This window comes from Rhineura floridana, chromosome 4 (genome assembly GCF_030035675.1).
Source record: "Rhineura floridana isolate rRhiFlo1 chromosome 4, rRhiFlo1.hap2, whole genome shotgun sequence".
Classification (NCBI taxonomy): domain Eukaryota; kingdom Metazoa; phylum Chordata; class Lepidosauria; order Squamata; family Rhineuridae; genus Rhineura; species Rhineura floridana.
In genome coordinates, this window is record NC_084483.1 from 46,346,428 (window position 1) to 46,363,824 (window position 17,397).

General features: G+C 41.2%; 2 protein-coding genes across 4 annotated transcripts in view; one reads left to right on the top strand and one right to left on the bottom strand.

The window, feature by feature from the left end:
* CSMD1 (CUB and Sushi multiple domains 1) overlaps positions 1-17,397 on the bottom strand; it is a 1,745,606-nt gene that overhangs the window by 567,223 nt on the left and 1,160,986 nt on the right. The window lies entirely within an intron of this gene.
* LOC133383035 (uncharacterized) overlaps positions 1-17,397 on the top strand; it is a 117,633-nt gene that overhangs the window by 84,006 nt on the left and 16,230 nt on the right. For all 3 annotated transcript variants that reach the window (XR_009762154.1, XR_009762153.1, XR_009762155.1), the window contains one exon: positions 760-4,213. The gene's annotated coding sequence lies outside the window, so the exon portion shown is untranslated. The remainder of the gene's footprint in view (positions 1-759; positions 4,214-17,397) is intronic.

A 17,397-nucleotide genomic window follows, 5' to 3' on the forward strand; every position in this document is an offset into this window, starting at 1 on the left:
AAAAAAAAACTAATCAAAAAGGCAACACATCTCTGCTTTAAAATTATATTCGCCTTTCTTTCACATCAGGTCTTAAATTCTGCTGGACTGCATGTGTTGAGCATTGTGCATCTCATATCCCATGTCTTTTGCCTGGACCTTCCTTTGATCACTATAGCAACAGGCTCTCTCCTTCATTTGATCCTTTGCTTTTTGGAACAGCAAAAGGGCACAAAGTTAGGGATGCAACAATTATCTGTGATTTCTATTTCCAAAAGCAAAATGTGACATGCTTCTAGTAGCAGTTGTGTTCCAAATATAGCAGCAGGTTTCTGAACTTTTTAACTTTTTCTTTTTTAATCTGGGGAAAGAACATGAAGCATTGTTCGTTTAAGCCTGTTTCACAAAGTGGGGAAGACTGCGAAATAGTCTGGCACCATGTACAACAGCAAGTAGGTCACCATCCTTTTGAATAAAGAAGGTACATGAGCAATAGCCCTGACTGTGCAAAACCATCTTCAAAGTGCAAGCAAACACTATCAAATGCCAATTCGTGCTGGAAGAAGTGGAAGCAGTAAAAATATATTTCCCTTTCAGCCAAGTGGAGTGAACTAAATTGTAACTCCAAGCTAAACTTTTCACATAGCCGTACTATGGTAGATATTAGATGACATATGCCTAAACAGTTTGGGATGAGGAAACGTTAAAAAACTTTTTATTTTACAAAATGTTAATTTTCAAAAACAAAGAGGTAACTGCTATATTCCATTTTTATTACAGTTGATGGATTGGATCCAGAGATCTGATGAGTGGAGTTCTCATGGTGGAAAGATCCTGCTCACAGAAGTAGAAGAAGCTATTTCCCCTGATTCCCCTCTGCTATACAGTCCTATACATCTCCTGAAATGGGGAGGGTTGGCTGGCCATCCAGAACAGCATGGCAGGTGGCACAAGAAGTCACAAGTGGAAATAAGGGGAAACTGCCTAACCCCCCTTTCTTCAGTTCTGTGAACCTACTCTGGTCATAACCCCTTCCATGAACAGAAGGAACGCTTTTATTTTCAGAATGGCTATTCTAGATATAGACCTAAATGTAATTGCTGGTGACAAAATGAGAATTAAGCAATATGAACTGCTTATGCAACTAATGATAGCTTCCCCCCCTTTTTTTTTCAAGCGGTATCAACATCCCTACTGTGGCCCTGTTCAGATATTCATTTCACTCACATGCAGGAGAAAATGAGTCTGCTGGCAATCTCCATCCCCTCTGGCACACCAGACCCTGTATTTACAGCCCTCCAATGGCAGAAGGGCATTCTCCTGAAGAAAGGAGCATTCTAGACTCATGGAGGCTTCCACCATGATTTGCAATCACTCATGGAGGACACCACGGTGGAGAGCTTGCCAGCTTCCTCCTGCTTTCCCTCATGTGAGGGAAATTACCAAATAGAGGTTGAAAGATTACTAAAACTTACAAACTAATTCTAACGTTCTGGCCTCTTGAGTCTGGCTCCTTTTTAAAACCCATGTGATTACAAAAAGGAAGCCATGTCTCCAGAATGTTTCATTTGACTTGCCCACTTAAGTCTTCAATGGAAGCCCTGCTCTGTGCCCTATACCACCAAGATAGTTCAATTGGTGAGTACATGGGGCAAGCCATTCTTGAATACATCAGCTTGATGTGGAACTCTATCCCTAGTTTTGTCTCCCTCTCCTTTTGGCATTTTCTGAAAACTGCTGTGTTCCAATAGGCCTATGTCTTGCATTTCCCCTCTCTTTTTAAAATTTTGATCCTAGAGGTGCATATGGGTTGTTTCTGGTTTTGCTGCTTATGTTGCTCTTCATTTTGGAAGATAAGGGGAAATGATTTTAAATTTACGCTTATTTAAATTAGATTTTTAATTTGGTATGTTGGCCACCTTGGCCCTCACTTTGTGGGACTGAAAGACAGGATGTAAACATTTTAAAAATAAAATAATAATCAGATGTGTGTCACACTAGCTTGACACTTGCCATTGATAAACAAGCTGTGCAGGCATGCCTATGGAAAACAATGGCAATGCTACACATCTTTTTTGAGTATTACAAGCAGTACTAATAAGTGCTGTGACAGCCCTTTATAATATTCCTTTAAAATATCAGACAGTATGAGCACTAGAGAATAACATAGCAAAGAGTAAAAATATGATAGACATAAATCTTATAAATTATTACAGTTTGAGAAATGTAAGAACTTGCAATTAGAGCGGGAGATCAAATAGGATTTCTCTCTGCCCAAAATTGTTTCAAAGGCTTATGTTCTTCTGTGCCCCTAAGTACAATAATTTATGAAGCAGTAGGCGATCCCTAATACTCTGCCAAAGAGCTCAAAGTTGATTATAATGAATTATAGTCTAGAAGACTTATAAAGAATTAGAGTGACAGGTGTTCGTTCAAGGCATCAGTCATCAGCACATTTAAGCAGCAGAACTGCAGTTTACAGGCGGACAATACCTGAATAGGCCCCACCCTTTCAGGAAGGTGGGGGGACCTTAAAAAAAGACTTCTCAATGACCTTTCACACAATGAGACAATGTTGTGAAATGAAGAGCAATTATTTCTGCACCTCTTTATCAATAACTGGCAATTAGAAAGGCTGCTTTAGTATTATACTATGAAAGTTAACATTTCAGGAACAGAGATGAACAGTTTGCTCTTCAGCATATTCAGATAGAAGGTAGACTGTGCTGCTGCATTCAATCTTAAATGCTCCATTTTCATAATAATTTGTAACCCAATTAATTGGGAGTTTTTGTTTGGTCAATGTTGACTGCATATGGTGTTCTCCCTCTCTCCCTCCCATTCATTCTACCTTCTAGCATCAATCCTTTAGTAGTTTAATTTTTTTAAAACAGTGATTAGAGGTGGCTGGGGCTAAAACAAAAAAACAAAAAACTTTTCAGAATGTTTGGGAGCAGGTTGCTGGTTACTCATGACGTGGCCAAGAGATTTTCCATTCTTCACTTACTTTAAAAAAAAATAGCCATAGGTTCCCATCAGCCACACTTCCTGGAATGACTTGGAAGTGACATCATGTGCTCCTGGGTTTTGCCCAATAGTTGTTTTTATACCATGTTTTAACTTCTTTGTAAGCCACCTTGAGGGACTGAATTGGGGCTTTAAGGTATTAAATGACTTATGAAGGAAATAAAGAAATGGGTATGTGTTGAACTGATTTTTGTGAATAGTTTAACACATCCTACACAATTATTATAATCATTATCCTATTATTTCTTTGTTTTTATTTATGTAGTCCCATCAACGTGCAGTTTACAAAGAAACACAAAAAATACAGTTCTCTGCCTTGATCAGCTTGCAATCTATAACTTGACATGGAAACTAGAGGCAGAGATGCGGAGAAACAAGAGGTTAATTATGACAAATATGTGTTCAGTTCAGTTATACATATTTAGGCCTAGTTTCCCCGTTACTAAAATTGAGGGACTAAGGAGTAGTACAAAGGCCTTCAGACAAAAGGTGGATTTTGATTTGCAGCTGCAGTTAGGCAATGAAGAGCCATGACCAGGTGAAGTGTGAGTGAAACAAGGGCCACATTTAGAATCATAGAGTTGGACTTATAAGGCCATTGAGTCCAACCCCCTGCTCAATGCAGGAATCCAAATTAAAACATACCTGACAGGTGCCTGTCCAGGTGCCTCTTGAATGCCTACAGCAATGGAGAGCCCACCACCTCCCTAGGTAATTGGTTCCATTGTCGTACCATTTTAACAGTTAGGATGTTTTTCCCAGAGCTTGGAAGTAACTCATTACAAATAACGAGTTACTTGTAATTTATTACTTTTTTGAGTAACAGGTGGGTAACTTCGTTACATTTTGCTTCTAACAGAACGAGTGGTAATTTTATTACTTTTCAGCAGCAACTGTAACGTTTCCAGCGTTACTTTTGGATGTTACTTGGGGGGAAAGCAAGGGAAGTCTTCTGCTCCTGTGATTGGTGGACAAAAGACATGTGCTTCACACTGGACTTCTGCACAGAGGTTGCTCTTCCCTCATGCTCTGTGTTACGAGGCCACGAGGGAGGAGGTGGAGAGCCAGACGGTCATGGAGTGGAGAGAAAAAGAAATTTCTGCAAAAATGGACCATGGTGGAGAGGAAAGGAGTGGAGGGAGAAAGCCTGATGGCAAGGATGAAGGCGGAGGAGGGAGCAGCAGAATGCAGATGAAGATTTGTGGAGGTGAGTGATGATGATATATGTGTGAGAGAGTGAATTAGGGTTACCAGACCTTTCCAGCTTTCAAGGGTGATGTCCAGACTCACTCTGCATGGTGGATCTCTGCTCACTCACCCTCACCCCACCACCCGCCCACCTGCCTGCCCGTTCACTGGCCCTACCAAACCCACCCCCCATTCTCTTGCCCCCACTCGCTCACCCCCACTCGCTCACTCCCTCACTCATCCTAAGACCCCCATCCCCCACTCTCTTGCCCCCTCTCACTCGCCCCCTACTTGGTCACTCCCTCATTCATCCTAACACCCCTATCCCCCACTCACTCAAATCATGTCTTCTCATTATGTGTCCAAACTATGATAACCTTAGTTTCATCATTTTAGCTTCTAGTGACAGTTCTGGTTTAATTTGTTCTGACACCCAATTATTTGCTTTTTTGCAGTCCATGGTATGCACAAAGCTCTCCTCCAACACCACATTTCAAATGAGTTGATTTTTCTCTTATCTGCTTTTTTCACTGTCCAACTTTCACATCCATACATAGAGATTGGGAATACCATGGTCTGAATGATCCTTACTTTGGTGTTCAGTGATACATCTTTGCATTTGAGGATCTTTTCCAGTTCTCTCATAGCTGTCCTCCCCAATCCTAGCCTTCTTCTGATTTCTTGACTATTGTCTCCATTTTGGTTAATGACTGTGCCAAGGTATTGATAATCCTTGACAAGTTCAATGTCCTCATTGTCAACTTTAAAGATACATAAATCTTCTGTTGTCATTATTTTAGTCTTCTTGACGTTCACCTGTAGTCCTGCTTTTGTGCTTTCCTCTTTAACTTTCATTATCATCATGGTCTGTGGTTGGGTAGGAGGCGACAAGGGAGGAGGTGGAGAGTGAGACGGGATGGAGTGGAGAAAACAATTGTTTAAAAAATGGAATGGAGGGGAAAAGAAGCCAGAGGTCAAGAACATGGATAAAGGAGGAGAAGGAGGTAGCAGCAGAATGGAGATAAAGAACTGTGGAAGTGAAAGATGACAGCATGTGTGAGCCTGCATTTGGCACACAAAGTGGCCCCCACCACCCTCTCTTGTTACTGTGCTGCATTTGCAGTATTTTAACTTTTTTGCATCTCAGAGGAAAATGTTTGCTTGGGTGAGTGTCCCTTAGTTGGGGCCAGGGCAGAGTCTGGGAGGTGGTTAAATGAGAGAGATTATGCTTGCTGGCTGAGTCGGGGGGGGTTGCACTTGATTTGACATGCAAAGATCTGAGTAGCAGCTTCTGCTTCCCTCCCCACCTCCCTTACCAGCGGAGAGACCACCATTGCTATCATGGATAAAAAGAATCATTCTACAACCTCTGTATGTGTGCATTTATTTTTAATCTTGTTTTAGGCTACTTAGATGTGCAGCAGCAAAGGCCAGCACCTTGTAGGTGTTTTTTCAAAAAAGTAACTGAAATGTAACTGTAGTGATTACTTTTGAGAAAAAGTAATCAGTTACTTTCAGAGCAATTGTAATTGTAATGGTAATTACTACTTTTTGGGCCATGTAACTGTAACTGTAATTTATTACTTTTTTAAAGTAATCTTCTAAGCTCTGTTTTTTCCTGATATTCAGCCAAAATCTGGCTTCCTGCAACTTGAGCCCATTATTCTGTGTCCTGCACTCTGGGATGATTGAGGAGGGATCCTGTCCCTCTTCTGTGTGGCAACCTTTCGAGCACTTGAAGAGTGTTATCATATCTCCCCTCAGTCTTCTCTTCTCCAGGCTAAACATGCCCAATTCTTTCATTCTCTCCTCATAAGGCTTTGTTTCCAGTTCCCTGATCATCCTCGTTGCCTTCCTCTGAACCCATTCCATTTCGTCTGCATCCTTTTTAAAGTGTGGTGTCCAGAACTGGATGCAGTACTCAAGATGAGGCCTAATAGGTGCCAGATAGAGGGGAACTAATACTATACTTCTGTTAATGCAGCCTAATATAGCATTTCTCTTTTTCCAGCCACATCACACTGTTGGCTCATATTCAGCTTGTGATCAACGACAATTCCAAGATCCTTCTTTCATATAGTATTGCTGAGCCAAGTATCCCCCATCTTACAACTGTACATTTGGTTTCTTTTTCCAGGTGTAGAACTTTGAACTTATCTCTATTGAATTTCATTCTGTTGTTTTCAGCCCAATGCTCCAGCCTATCAAGACCACGTTGAATTTTGTTTCTGTCTTCCAAGGTATTAGCTATCCATCCCAATTTTGTATCATCTACAAATTTGATAAGCATTCCCTGCACCTCCTCATCTAAGTCATTAATGAATATGTTGAAGAGCACTGGGCCCAGGACCGAGCCCTGCAGTACTCCACTCATTACCTCTCCCCAGTTTGAGAAGGAACCATTGATAAGCACTCTTTGAGTGTGATTCTGTAGCCAACTGTGGATCCACCTGATAGTTGTTCCATCCAGCCCACATTTAACTAGCTTGCTAATCAGAATATCATGGGACACTTTGTCAAAAGCTTTGCTGAAGTCGAGATATATTATGTCCACAGCATTCCCACAGTCTACCAGGGAGTTTACTCTGGTATTATTATTATTATTTATTAAATTTATATCCCTCCCTTCCTCTCAGTAGGAGCCCAGGTCGCAAGAAACACACAGAAAACACTCTAAAGCATCATAAAAATAGACATTAAAATATATTAAAACAAAACATCTTTAAGAACATGTTTTTTGAAAAGCTTTAAAAACATATTAAAAAGCAATTCCATCACAGACACAGACTGGGATACGGTCTCTACTTAAAAGGCTTGTTGAAAGAGGAAGGTCTTCAGTAGGCGCTGAAAAGATAACTGAGATGGCACCTGTCTAATATTCAAGGATAGGGAGTTCCCCAGGGTAGGTGCTGCCACACTAAAGGTCCACTTCCTATGTTGTGCAGAACGGACTTCCTGATAAGATGGTATCTGCAGGAGGCCCTCACCTGTAGAGCGTAGTGATTGACAGTATATAAAGGGTAAGATGATCTTTCAGGTGTCCTTGTCCCAAGCTGTATAGGGCTTTGTACACCAAAACTAGAACCTTGAACTTAGCCTGGTAGTTAATGGGCAGCCAGAGCAATTCTTTCAGCAATGATGTGACATGTTGGTGATACCCTGCCCCAGTGAGCAGGCACACCACTGCATTTTGCACCAGCTGCAACTTCCGGACCAATCTCAAGGGCAGCCCCACATACAGCACATTACAGTAATCCAACCTGGAGGTTACCAGTGCATGGACAACAGTGGTCAGGCTATCCCACTCCAGAAATGGCCGCAGCTCTCTCACCAGCCGAAGCTGGTAAAAAGCACTCCTAGCCACTGAGGTCACCTGGGCCTCTAGCGACAAATATGGATCCAGGAGCACCCCCAGACTACAAGCCTGTTCTTTCAGAGGGAGTACAACCCCATCCAAAGCAGGCAATTGACCAATTATCCAAATTCGGGAACCATCAACCAACAACGCTTCTGTCTTGCTAGGATTCAGACTCAGTTTATTGGCCCTCATGCAGCCCACCACCTAGTCTAGGCAGTGGTCCAGGGCTTGCATGGCCTTTCCCTATTCAGATGTTACAGCAAATTTCTCAGCAATCAAAGGCTAACCAGCTAAAAATTCCTATCTGGCTCCACATAGCAACCAGTAGAAATTTGTGCTGCCCTGAGGGAGGGTGGACACTGTTCAAGAATGGCAAGAGGCCCAGGAGGGGTGGAGCTGTGCTTAAATAGCAGCACCCTGCCCTGCCCCAGTGCAGCGCTGCATGTATGGCCACACTAGGGGAATTTAAGTTGTGTCAGGACTTCCTTGGCACAGCTGCAAAGCCCTGCTGCTGCCGGAGCCTGATGGCACCACCAGCAAAGCAGGAAGAAGGAATCATCACAATATATGCATATTTCATAGGAAACAATAGTGCTGAGATTTAGGCTGCAATCTTATACTGGTCTATTGAGAAGTCAGCTGCAATGAATTCAGTGTAATAGGATTGCAGTCTTAGTGTTAGATTGATGTCACTGCTATTAAAATATAAAATATGAGCAGCTATATGTAATGGCAAAGACCTGAGCAGCAGTCTGGCTCTCATTGCACCATGAAATTTGAATTGCATTATTAGATTTGAACCCATGGGGAGACAATCTCCCAGGTAAAATGACAGGAGCAAAGCAAAAAAGACAAAAAAAGGAGAGAGGAACAACACCAAAAGAAAATCATTCTTTAATTTTAAATGGTAAAATGCTAAAACCACAATAGAGACAAAAAAGGCATTGAAATGTCCAAGTCAAAGTCATTATTATATTTTAAACTATGAGACCGTTTCAAAGAACTTGTCAGTACTAAATCAGCAGTGGTTAGACTGACTTTAAAATGAACTCTCTCCCTTTTCCATCAATTTCATTCACTAAATATCTTTCTCCAGATTTGGAGAGCTTTTGAATAATGTGCCTGCTCATGTATTGCAATTCAGCCTAATAGCCACAGTCATTATTCTCCTGACAAGTGCAATAGCCTTTTTTTTTTCTGGAGTCTTTACTTGAACTTATGAAAACAAATCATTATCTTAGTCATGCATTCCAGAAAATATTTCATTTTAAAAAACAACAACAAAATGTAAAACAAAGAATGGTACTTTATTCCTAAGAATAGTGAAAACTAGACCCTGTCATGCTTTCAAAACAAATTACTGCAGCATTTTGTTGTTTTTAAGTATGAAGGTTTCTCTTACCATAGTGAAATACTAGTATGGATATCATTTTTCAGGTATAAAAGGAGCTAGACAGGCAACCAATGATCTTCTGTAAAATCTTGGAAGCAAGGACTATATAAATGACATTCAGAGAAATGGAGTACTGAGGGACAGACTCAATATGTTTTTTATGTGATTCTCATTGATAAAATGTGCACTAGAAACATTCAGAATCTTAATTTTGTGGATATTTCTGCCTCACTGAATAGTGACATTATATGTTTTGGGCCCTTATTTGGAAAATAAATATAAAATTCACATAGGGATATGGGTTTTCCAAACACACACACATACATATTTCACATGCTAGTTTGGATTATAGCATAAATGAGAATTATGCTCCATTCAAAGGTCCAGAGATTGTGAACTATTTCTGTACCCCAACCCTCTGGAGCAGAAAAATGTGCATGGGGGCAACAGAAAAAGGGGAAACTTCTGTTGCACAAGTGCAAGTCTGCAGGATGAGTGAATCTGCAGTGTTGGATACAAACCATAGTTACATAGCTATCCATGCACACTCCCTTCTGCTTCTATTACAAATTGCTGCTGCTGTTGCTGCTCCTGTTTTTTAACCAATTTGCTTTGGTGTTGTCATGCTGTTTCTTATGTTTGTTCCCCATTTAAAGCACTAGATGGCTTGATGATCTTAGGGTGTAGGGTTCCCAGAGTTGTGTCTGCAACAAGTCACCTCTTATTTCCACAGTTTAGTGATAAAACCTTGGAAACCTTTTTGCTGCTATTTGAAACAATTATCTGCAGCTTGAGATGTGCTGTTTCAACCAGCCCCCAAACTGATCATCACAAATATTAATAGCATCCCATGGATTAGGATCTTACTTTACCTTGGAGATATGACAGCTGCAGCACTATCACTCCTTCCATTGTTATTGAGTAACATGAGAAACCTATGATGATGAGGGAAGAGCTTATGCTGAGATTCCTCCCATATACAAGCATCAGGAAACTGGTTTAATGCTGGTGTGGAGAAAAGTCAGCACATGGCTCCTCTTACATTATGCAACTTTTCTTGGATAGAGAAGAATATAAGATCCAGGGATGTCATGAGAAATCAAGTAGGATGGTCACATAGGTGAAAACCCCTATTCAGCTTCTGTGTACAGGATTGGGGCGCTTGCCCCAATTAATTTTATTTTATTTATTTTTTAAAACTTATATACCGCCCGACTAGCAATAGCTCTCTGGGCGGTGAACATAGATACAATAAAATACAATATAATACAAAAACATCAGTCTAAAATCAAATTTCACAATCTAAAAACAGCAAAGGCTAAAATCAAATTACAAACATTACAATCATTAACAAAAAATTAAAATGCCTCGGAGTAGAGAAAGGTTTTAACCTGGCGCCGAAAGGATGATAGTGTCGGCGCCAGGCGAACCTCCTCGGGGAGACTATTCCATAGTTCGGGGGCCACCACTGAGAAGGCCCTAGATCTTGTCACTGCCCTCCGGGCCTCCCTATGAGTCGGGACCCGGAGGAGGGCCTTCGTAGCAGACCGTAGTGTACGAGCCGGTTCATAGCGGGAGAGGCGTTCCGACAGATATTGAGGTCCCGCGCCGTATAAGGCTTTATAGGTTAATACCAACACTTTGAATTTGGCCCGGAAGCATATTGGAAGCCAGTGCAAGCGGGCCAAAACAGGTGTTATATGGTCAGACCGCTTCGTTCTTGTTAGCAGTCTGGCCGCCGCATTTTGCACCAGCTGTAGCTTCCGAACCGTCTTCAGAGGTAGCCCTACGTAGAGCGCATTACAGTAATCCAAACGTGAGGTTACCAGACCATGTACTACTGATGTAAGATCCTCCTTACTCAGGTAGGGACGTAGCTGGGCTACCAATCGAAGTTGGTAGAACGCATTCCGTGCCACCGAGGCTACATGAGCCTCAAGTGACAGGGAAGAGTCTAGAACGATTCCCAGACTACGAACCTGTTCCTTTAGGGGGAGTGTAACCCCATCCAGGACAGGATATGTATCCACCATCTGATTGGAAAAACCATCCACCAACAGCATCTCAGTCTTATCAGGATTGAGTCTCAGTGTGTTAGTTCTCATCCAGTCCATAGTCGCGTCCAGGCAACGGTTCAGCACATTGACCGCCTCACCTGAGGAAGATGAAAAGGAGAAGTAGAGCTGCGTGTCATCAGCGTACTGGTGACAACGCACTCCAAAACTCCTGATGACCGTACCCAACGGCTTCATATAGATGTTAAAAAGCATGGGAGACAAAACCGAACCCTGCGGGACCCCACATTGGAGTACCCACGGTGTCGAGCAATGTTCTCCAAGCACTATCTTCTGGAGACAGCCTGCCAAGTAGGAGCGGAACCACTGCCACGCAGTGCCTCCAACTCCCAACTCCGCAAGCCTCTCCAGAAGGATACCATGGTCGATGGTATCAAAAGCCGCTGAGAGATCAAGGAGAATCAACAGAGTTACACTCCCTCTGTCTCTCTCCCAACATAGATCATCAAACAGGGCGACCAAGGCCGTCTCAGTGCCGAAACCAGGCCTGAAACCCGATTGAAATGGATCTAGATAATCAGTTTCATCCAATAGCGCCTGGAGCTGGTCAGCAACCACTCATTCCAAGATCTTGCCGAGATATGGAACATTTGCCACTGGTCTGTAGCTGCTGAAATCCTCTGGGTCCAGGGAAGGTTTTTTCAGGAGTGGTCTCACTGCTGCCTCCTTCAGACAGCCAGGGACCACTCCCTCTCGCAAGGAGGCATTTATCACTTCCCTGGCCCAGCCAACTGTTCCCTCCTTGCCAGTTTTTATTAGCCAAGAGGGGCAAGGATCTAGTACCGAAGTGGTTGCACGTACCTGTCCAAGCACCTTGTCCACGTCCTCGAACTGAACCGACTGAAACTCATCCAACAAAACATGATAAGACTGTGCACCAGACACCTCACTAGGGTTAACTGCTATAAAATGAGAGTCTAGGTCCCGACGAATGCATAAGATCTTATGCTGGAAGTGCTCAGCAAACTCATTGCAGCGGGCCACCGAAGTATCTACAGTGTCCTGAAGGCCTAGATGGAGTAGCCCTCGGACAACTCTAAAAAGCTCCGCTGGGCGGGAGAGAGATGCCTTAATAGTGGCGGCGAAATATTGTTTTTTCGCCGCCCTCACCGCTCCTATATACCGCTTGGTGAAAGCACAAACCAGCGTATAGTTGCATTCATCAGGAGTTCGTCTCCATCTCCGCTCAAGCCGCCTCCTGTCTTGCTTCATCGCCCTCAACTCTGGAGTATACCAAGGAGCTGAATGACCTCTGCAAAGAAGAGGGCGCGCAGGAGCGATCGTGTCGACAGCCCGGGCCATCTCCGCATTCCACAGATTAACCAGGGCTTCAACAGGAGCGCCGGTCCTATCAGCCGGAAAATCCCCCAGAGCCCTTTCAAAATCTTCAGGATTCATTAGTCTCCGGGGCGGACCAATTTAATAGGTCCCCCACCCTTGCGGAGGGAAAAGGTCGCTGAAAGTCTAAACTTCAGCAAGCAGTGATCTGTCCATGACAAAGGGAGAGATGTAAAACTCCCCACAATTCTACTTGTGGTCCATCCTGTGAGAACAGCTTACCTAGGGGTACAGAACAGGAAAGCAGATGATGTTGGTTGCTCAAGCAGTGGCTCCTTCTTGAACATTTCTTTCCTCATATGTCTTTGAAAGATGAAGAAGACACTTGCAGGGTACTGATGCTGCAGTGTCTTGTTCCACCTGGGATCCTGGGAAATGAACATTTACCATCATCACTAGTGGGAAATGTTCATCTCCCATGATCCTAGGAAGGAGGATACACTGATTTTTCTTTTTTTTTCAATAATTTTTATTCAGATTTTCATAAAACATACAAGACAAAATCATAAAACATTCAAAGACAAAAAACAAAATCAAAAATAGTTAAACAAAAAGAAAAAAAAAAAATAAAAAATAAAGAGTAAAATATTGACTTCCCATTTGTCAAAGATCAAATCAGTTATAAGTCTATAATATATAACAATCCTGTCTCTTAAGTCATATTATAAAATCACTTTCCTCCAGTAGTTATCTTACTTAATCATCAAATCTCATAAACATTACTTTATTCTTTCCACAAAAAGTCAAAGAGAGGTTTCAATTCTTTAAGAAATATATCTATCAATTTTTTTTTCCAGATAAGCATATCGATTAATCCATCTCATTACTAATTATGATAATCTTATTGTCATAACCATAGTCAAAATAAACATTTCAATTAATCCATCACATCAGAATCTGTTAGGTTCAATAATTTCAGTAGCCATTGTTCTATTATCTCTATTAGTTCCATTTTCCATCTTCCATCTTCAGTAGTCTTGTTAAGTCCAGTAATTTCAATATCCAATCTTCCATTATCAGTATTCCATAATAATCTTGCTGTCAAAGCCATAGTCATATAGTAAGAGTCTGATGGGGATTACCTCTATCCCAAATATTTTCTTGCCATCCATTCTGAATAGGTTGCTGAAATACTGCTGTAAAATCATATCTCTGTTCTTTTTTTCAAAATACACTGGGTCATCTCTTAAAAGTTTTTCCATTGTCACATGGCTGCAGATAATTCCATAGATTTTCTCTATATTGGGCTCCATCACATCATTCCAGTCCAGAAGATTATCCATGCCATTGATAACTTTATCTCTAGAATCTTCATTCATTTCTTCAGAGATAACATTGAGTTCCAAACAATAGATTTTATTTCTAAAGTCCATAGACTCCAAATCTTGTTCCTGTTCCACGTTGGTTCCAATCTCCGGGATCTCCTCTCTCACAGGGACCCCTATTCCAGTCTCCAGGGTCGCCTCTCTCACAGGGACCCCTGTTCCAATCTCCGGGGTCTCCTCTCTCACAGGGACCCCTTCCAGGGTCACCTCTCTCACAGGGACCCTTATATCTTTAATCTCCTGCTTCATTTTACTCAATTCAATTTTCATTATCTCAATCTCATCCATTATTTTCTGAAACATAGTTATTTCCAGATTTTCAGCCACTTTCTTAATTGCCATTTTAAAAGAAAAATATAGGAAAACCACTTCTTATTTCAGCAACAATTGGGTTAATACTCCAAACTTGGTGACATCACAGTATAAACAGAGCAGACAGCCTTATCTCTCCAATAGTTAAGTAAACAAAATGCAGTTCCCAGGATCGAAACAATTAATGGCAATCGTCAAGAAACAGATTCGTCAAAATAAAATAGACCAAAAAGAGAGTAGTCTCAAAACAGTATAATATTTTTCAAAATAAAAATCTGGAATAGAAATCCCTCTTCTGTGTATATCTTTAGAATGCAAATCCAGGACAGCTTTTTGCAACAAAAACAGAGATAAGCTATTAATTAGTGCGTAGCAGAGAGAAGTTATGGCTCCCCAGTGAGATGTCAAAAACTGATCAATCTGGCAAATCTCTTTTAAACAGCAACAATTTAAGTCAAGTAAAAGAAAAATATAGAAAGAAGGGTGCTTGCCTGTTAATGCGTTCTCTCTTAGAAGATAAGGTGAACGTTCGCTTTATCAGATAGAGCTTGCTGTTAAAAATCCGTCCCACCTTCGTCGGCTGGACCTCGTCCCATAAATTAATGAGATCTGGTCGTCCCAACAAAAATAGGCTTTGAGGTTAATCTCTTCGTTTCTCCCTACCCGGGAGAAGTTTAATCAGTCAAAAAAAAAAAGAAAAAACTGACTGATATATCTGAATAAGCTTCTTTTGAGGCAGGAGCCCGTCTCAAAAGCAGGCACAGGCTAAGTCACCCTTCCCGGAAGTCCAGTAGCCATTGTTCTATTATCTCTATTAGTTCCATTTTCCATCTTCCATCTTCAGTAGTCTTGTTAAGTCCAGTAATTTCAATATCCAATCTTCCATTATCAGTATTCCATAATAATCTTGCTGTCAAAGCCATAGTCATATAGTAAGAGTCTGATGGGGATTACCTCTATCCCAAATATTTTCTTGCCATCCATTCTGAATAGGTTGCTGAAATACTGCTGTAAAATCATATCTCTGTTCTTTTTTTCAAAATACACTGGGTCATCTCTTAAAAGTTTTTCCATTGTCACATGGCTGCAGTTAATTCCATAGATTTTCTCTATATTGGGCTCCATCACATCATTCCAGTCCAGAAGATTATCCATGCCATTGATAACTTTATCTCTAGAATCTTCATTCATTTCTTCAGAGATAACATTGAGTTCCAAACAATAGATTTTATTTCTAAAGTCCATAGACTCCAAATCTTGTTCCTGTTCCACGTTGGTTCCAATCTCCGGGATCTCCTCTCTCACAGGGACCCCTATTCCAGTCTCCAGGGTCACCTCTCTCACAGGGACCCCTGTTCCAATCTCCGGGGTCTCCTCTCTCACAGGGACCCCTTCCAGGGTCACCTCTCTCACAGGGACCCTTATATCTTTAATCTCCTGCTTCATTTTACTCAATTCAATTTTCATTATCTCAATCTCATCCATTATTTTCTGAAACATAGTTATTTCCAGATTTTCAGCCACTTTCTTAATTGCCATTTTAAAAGAAAAATATAGGAAAACCACTTCTTATTTCAGCAACAATTGGGTTAATACTCCAAACTTGGTGACATCACAGTATAAACAGAGCAGACAGCCTTATCTCTCCAATAGTTAAGTAAACAAAATGCAGTTCCCAGGATCGAAACAATTAATGGCAATCGTCAAGAAACAGATTCGTCAAAATAAAATAGACCAAAAAGAGAGTAGTCTCAAAACAGTATAATATTTTTCAAAATAAAAATCTGGAATAGAAATCCCTCTTCTGTGTATATCTTTAGAATGCAAATCCAGGACAGCTTTTTGCAACAAAAACAGAGATAAGCTATTAATTAGTGCGTAGCAGAGAGAAGTTATGGCTCCCCAGTGAGATGTCAAAAACTGATCAATCTGGCAAATCTCTTTTAAACAGCAACAATTTAAGTCAAGTAAAAGAAAAATATAGAAAGAAGGGTGCTTGCCTGTTAGTGCGTTCTCTCTTAGAAGATAAGGTGAACGTTCGCTTTATCAGATAGAGCTTGCTGTTAAAAATCCGTCCCACCTTCGTCGGCTGGACCTCGTCCCATAAATTAATGAGATCTGGTCGTCCCAACAAAAATAGGCTTTGAGGTTAATCTCTTCGTTTCTCCCTACCCGGGAGAAGTTTAATCAGTCAAAAAAAAAAGAAAAAACTGACTGATATATCTGAATAAGCTTCTTTTGAGGCAGGAGCCCGTCTCAAAAGCAGGCACAGGCTAAGTCACCCTTCCCGGAAGTCCAGGATACACTGATTTTTCAATTCTCTGCAAGTGTCTTCAGTTTTCCAACAAAGTATGGGAGAAGAACCATCCTAGAAGGAGACAGTTCTGGAACAGCTACAGTCTTGTATCCCCTCCTGGGCCTCAAATGAAACTCTCCTCCCACCCTTGGAGGTGCTGCATAGACTACATAGAGGGGGAATTGGTCCCTATCAGGCATCTTCCAAGGGGTTTCAATGTTCCACTGGGCTGCTCAAGGAAGATCAATTCATTTTGAGGAGGGGGGAAATAAACCAGCTTTCTGTTCACCCAACCCTGCTAAGGTTTGATGTCTGTCCACAAAATCTTTGGGGTTTATGTGCAAATAGAAGAGGAAAATATACAGCTTCTAATAATACCTAGTTTAAGGCTACAAATGCATCTTTTGACCTACTTTGATTTGATATCTTAGCATCCTGCACATATAAGTATATCTCAGAAAAGAGACCTAAGGCTACATCTTTATTTTATGCACATTACTTTTGGTTGTTGTTATAGATGAATGGTTTCTATAGCTTATTTGGCATTGATTCATCTGAATCCTCAAGGTCTATCAGATAAACAAGTGACATGAGTTGCAAATCTTTGCTTCAAGGAAAAACTCAAATTGACCATTTAAATATTTTTGGCTAATTACAAAAGCAGTCAACTTCACAGCCTGCTGTTGCCATTGTGTGATGTAAACATATGTTAATGTAATGAGACACTCATTCTTCTCAACTGATATAAGATTTTGACAACACTGGCAATGCTTTCAAACTTGGATGCATGAACAAATCTATTTTGTTTCAAACATAATGAGAGCCAATAGATATTTCTCTGCCTCTACAGTTGTATTATAATGCATCTGAGAGAGTAAGCCCCAGTGTATTCAGTAAGAGAGAAAGTGCTCTTGTGCTCAAGTTCTGCTTGTGGGCTTCCCATGGACATCTGGTTGGGCACTGGACTAGATGGGCCACTGGCCTGATCCAGCAGGCTCTTCTTATGTTCTTATGTTCATAAACAGGACTGAACAGCATGATTTTTTGTATTCCAAGCTACTACAATGATCAGGAATGCCAGGGCAATATGTTTAATTAGAACAGGG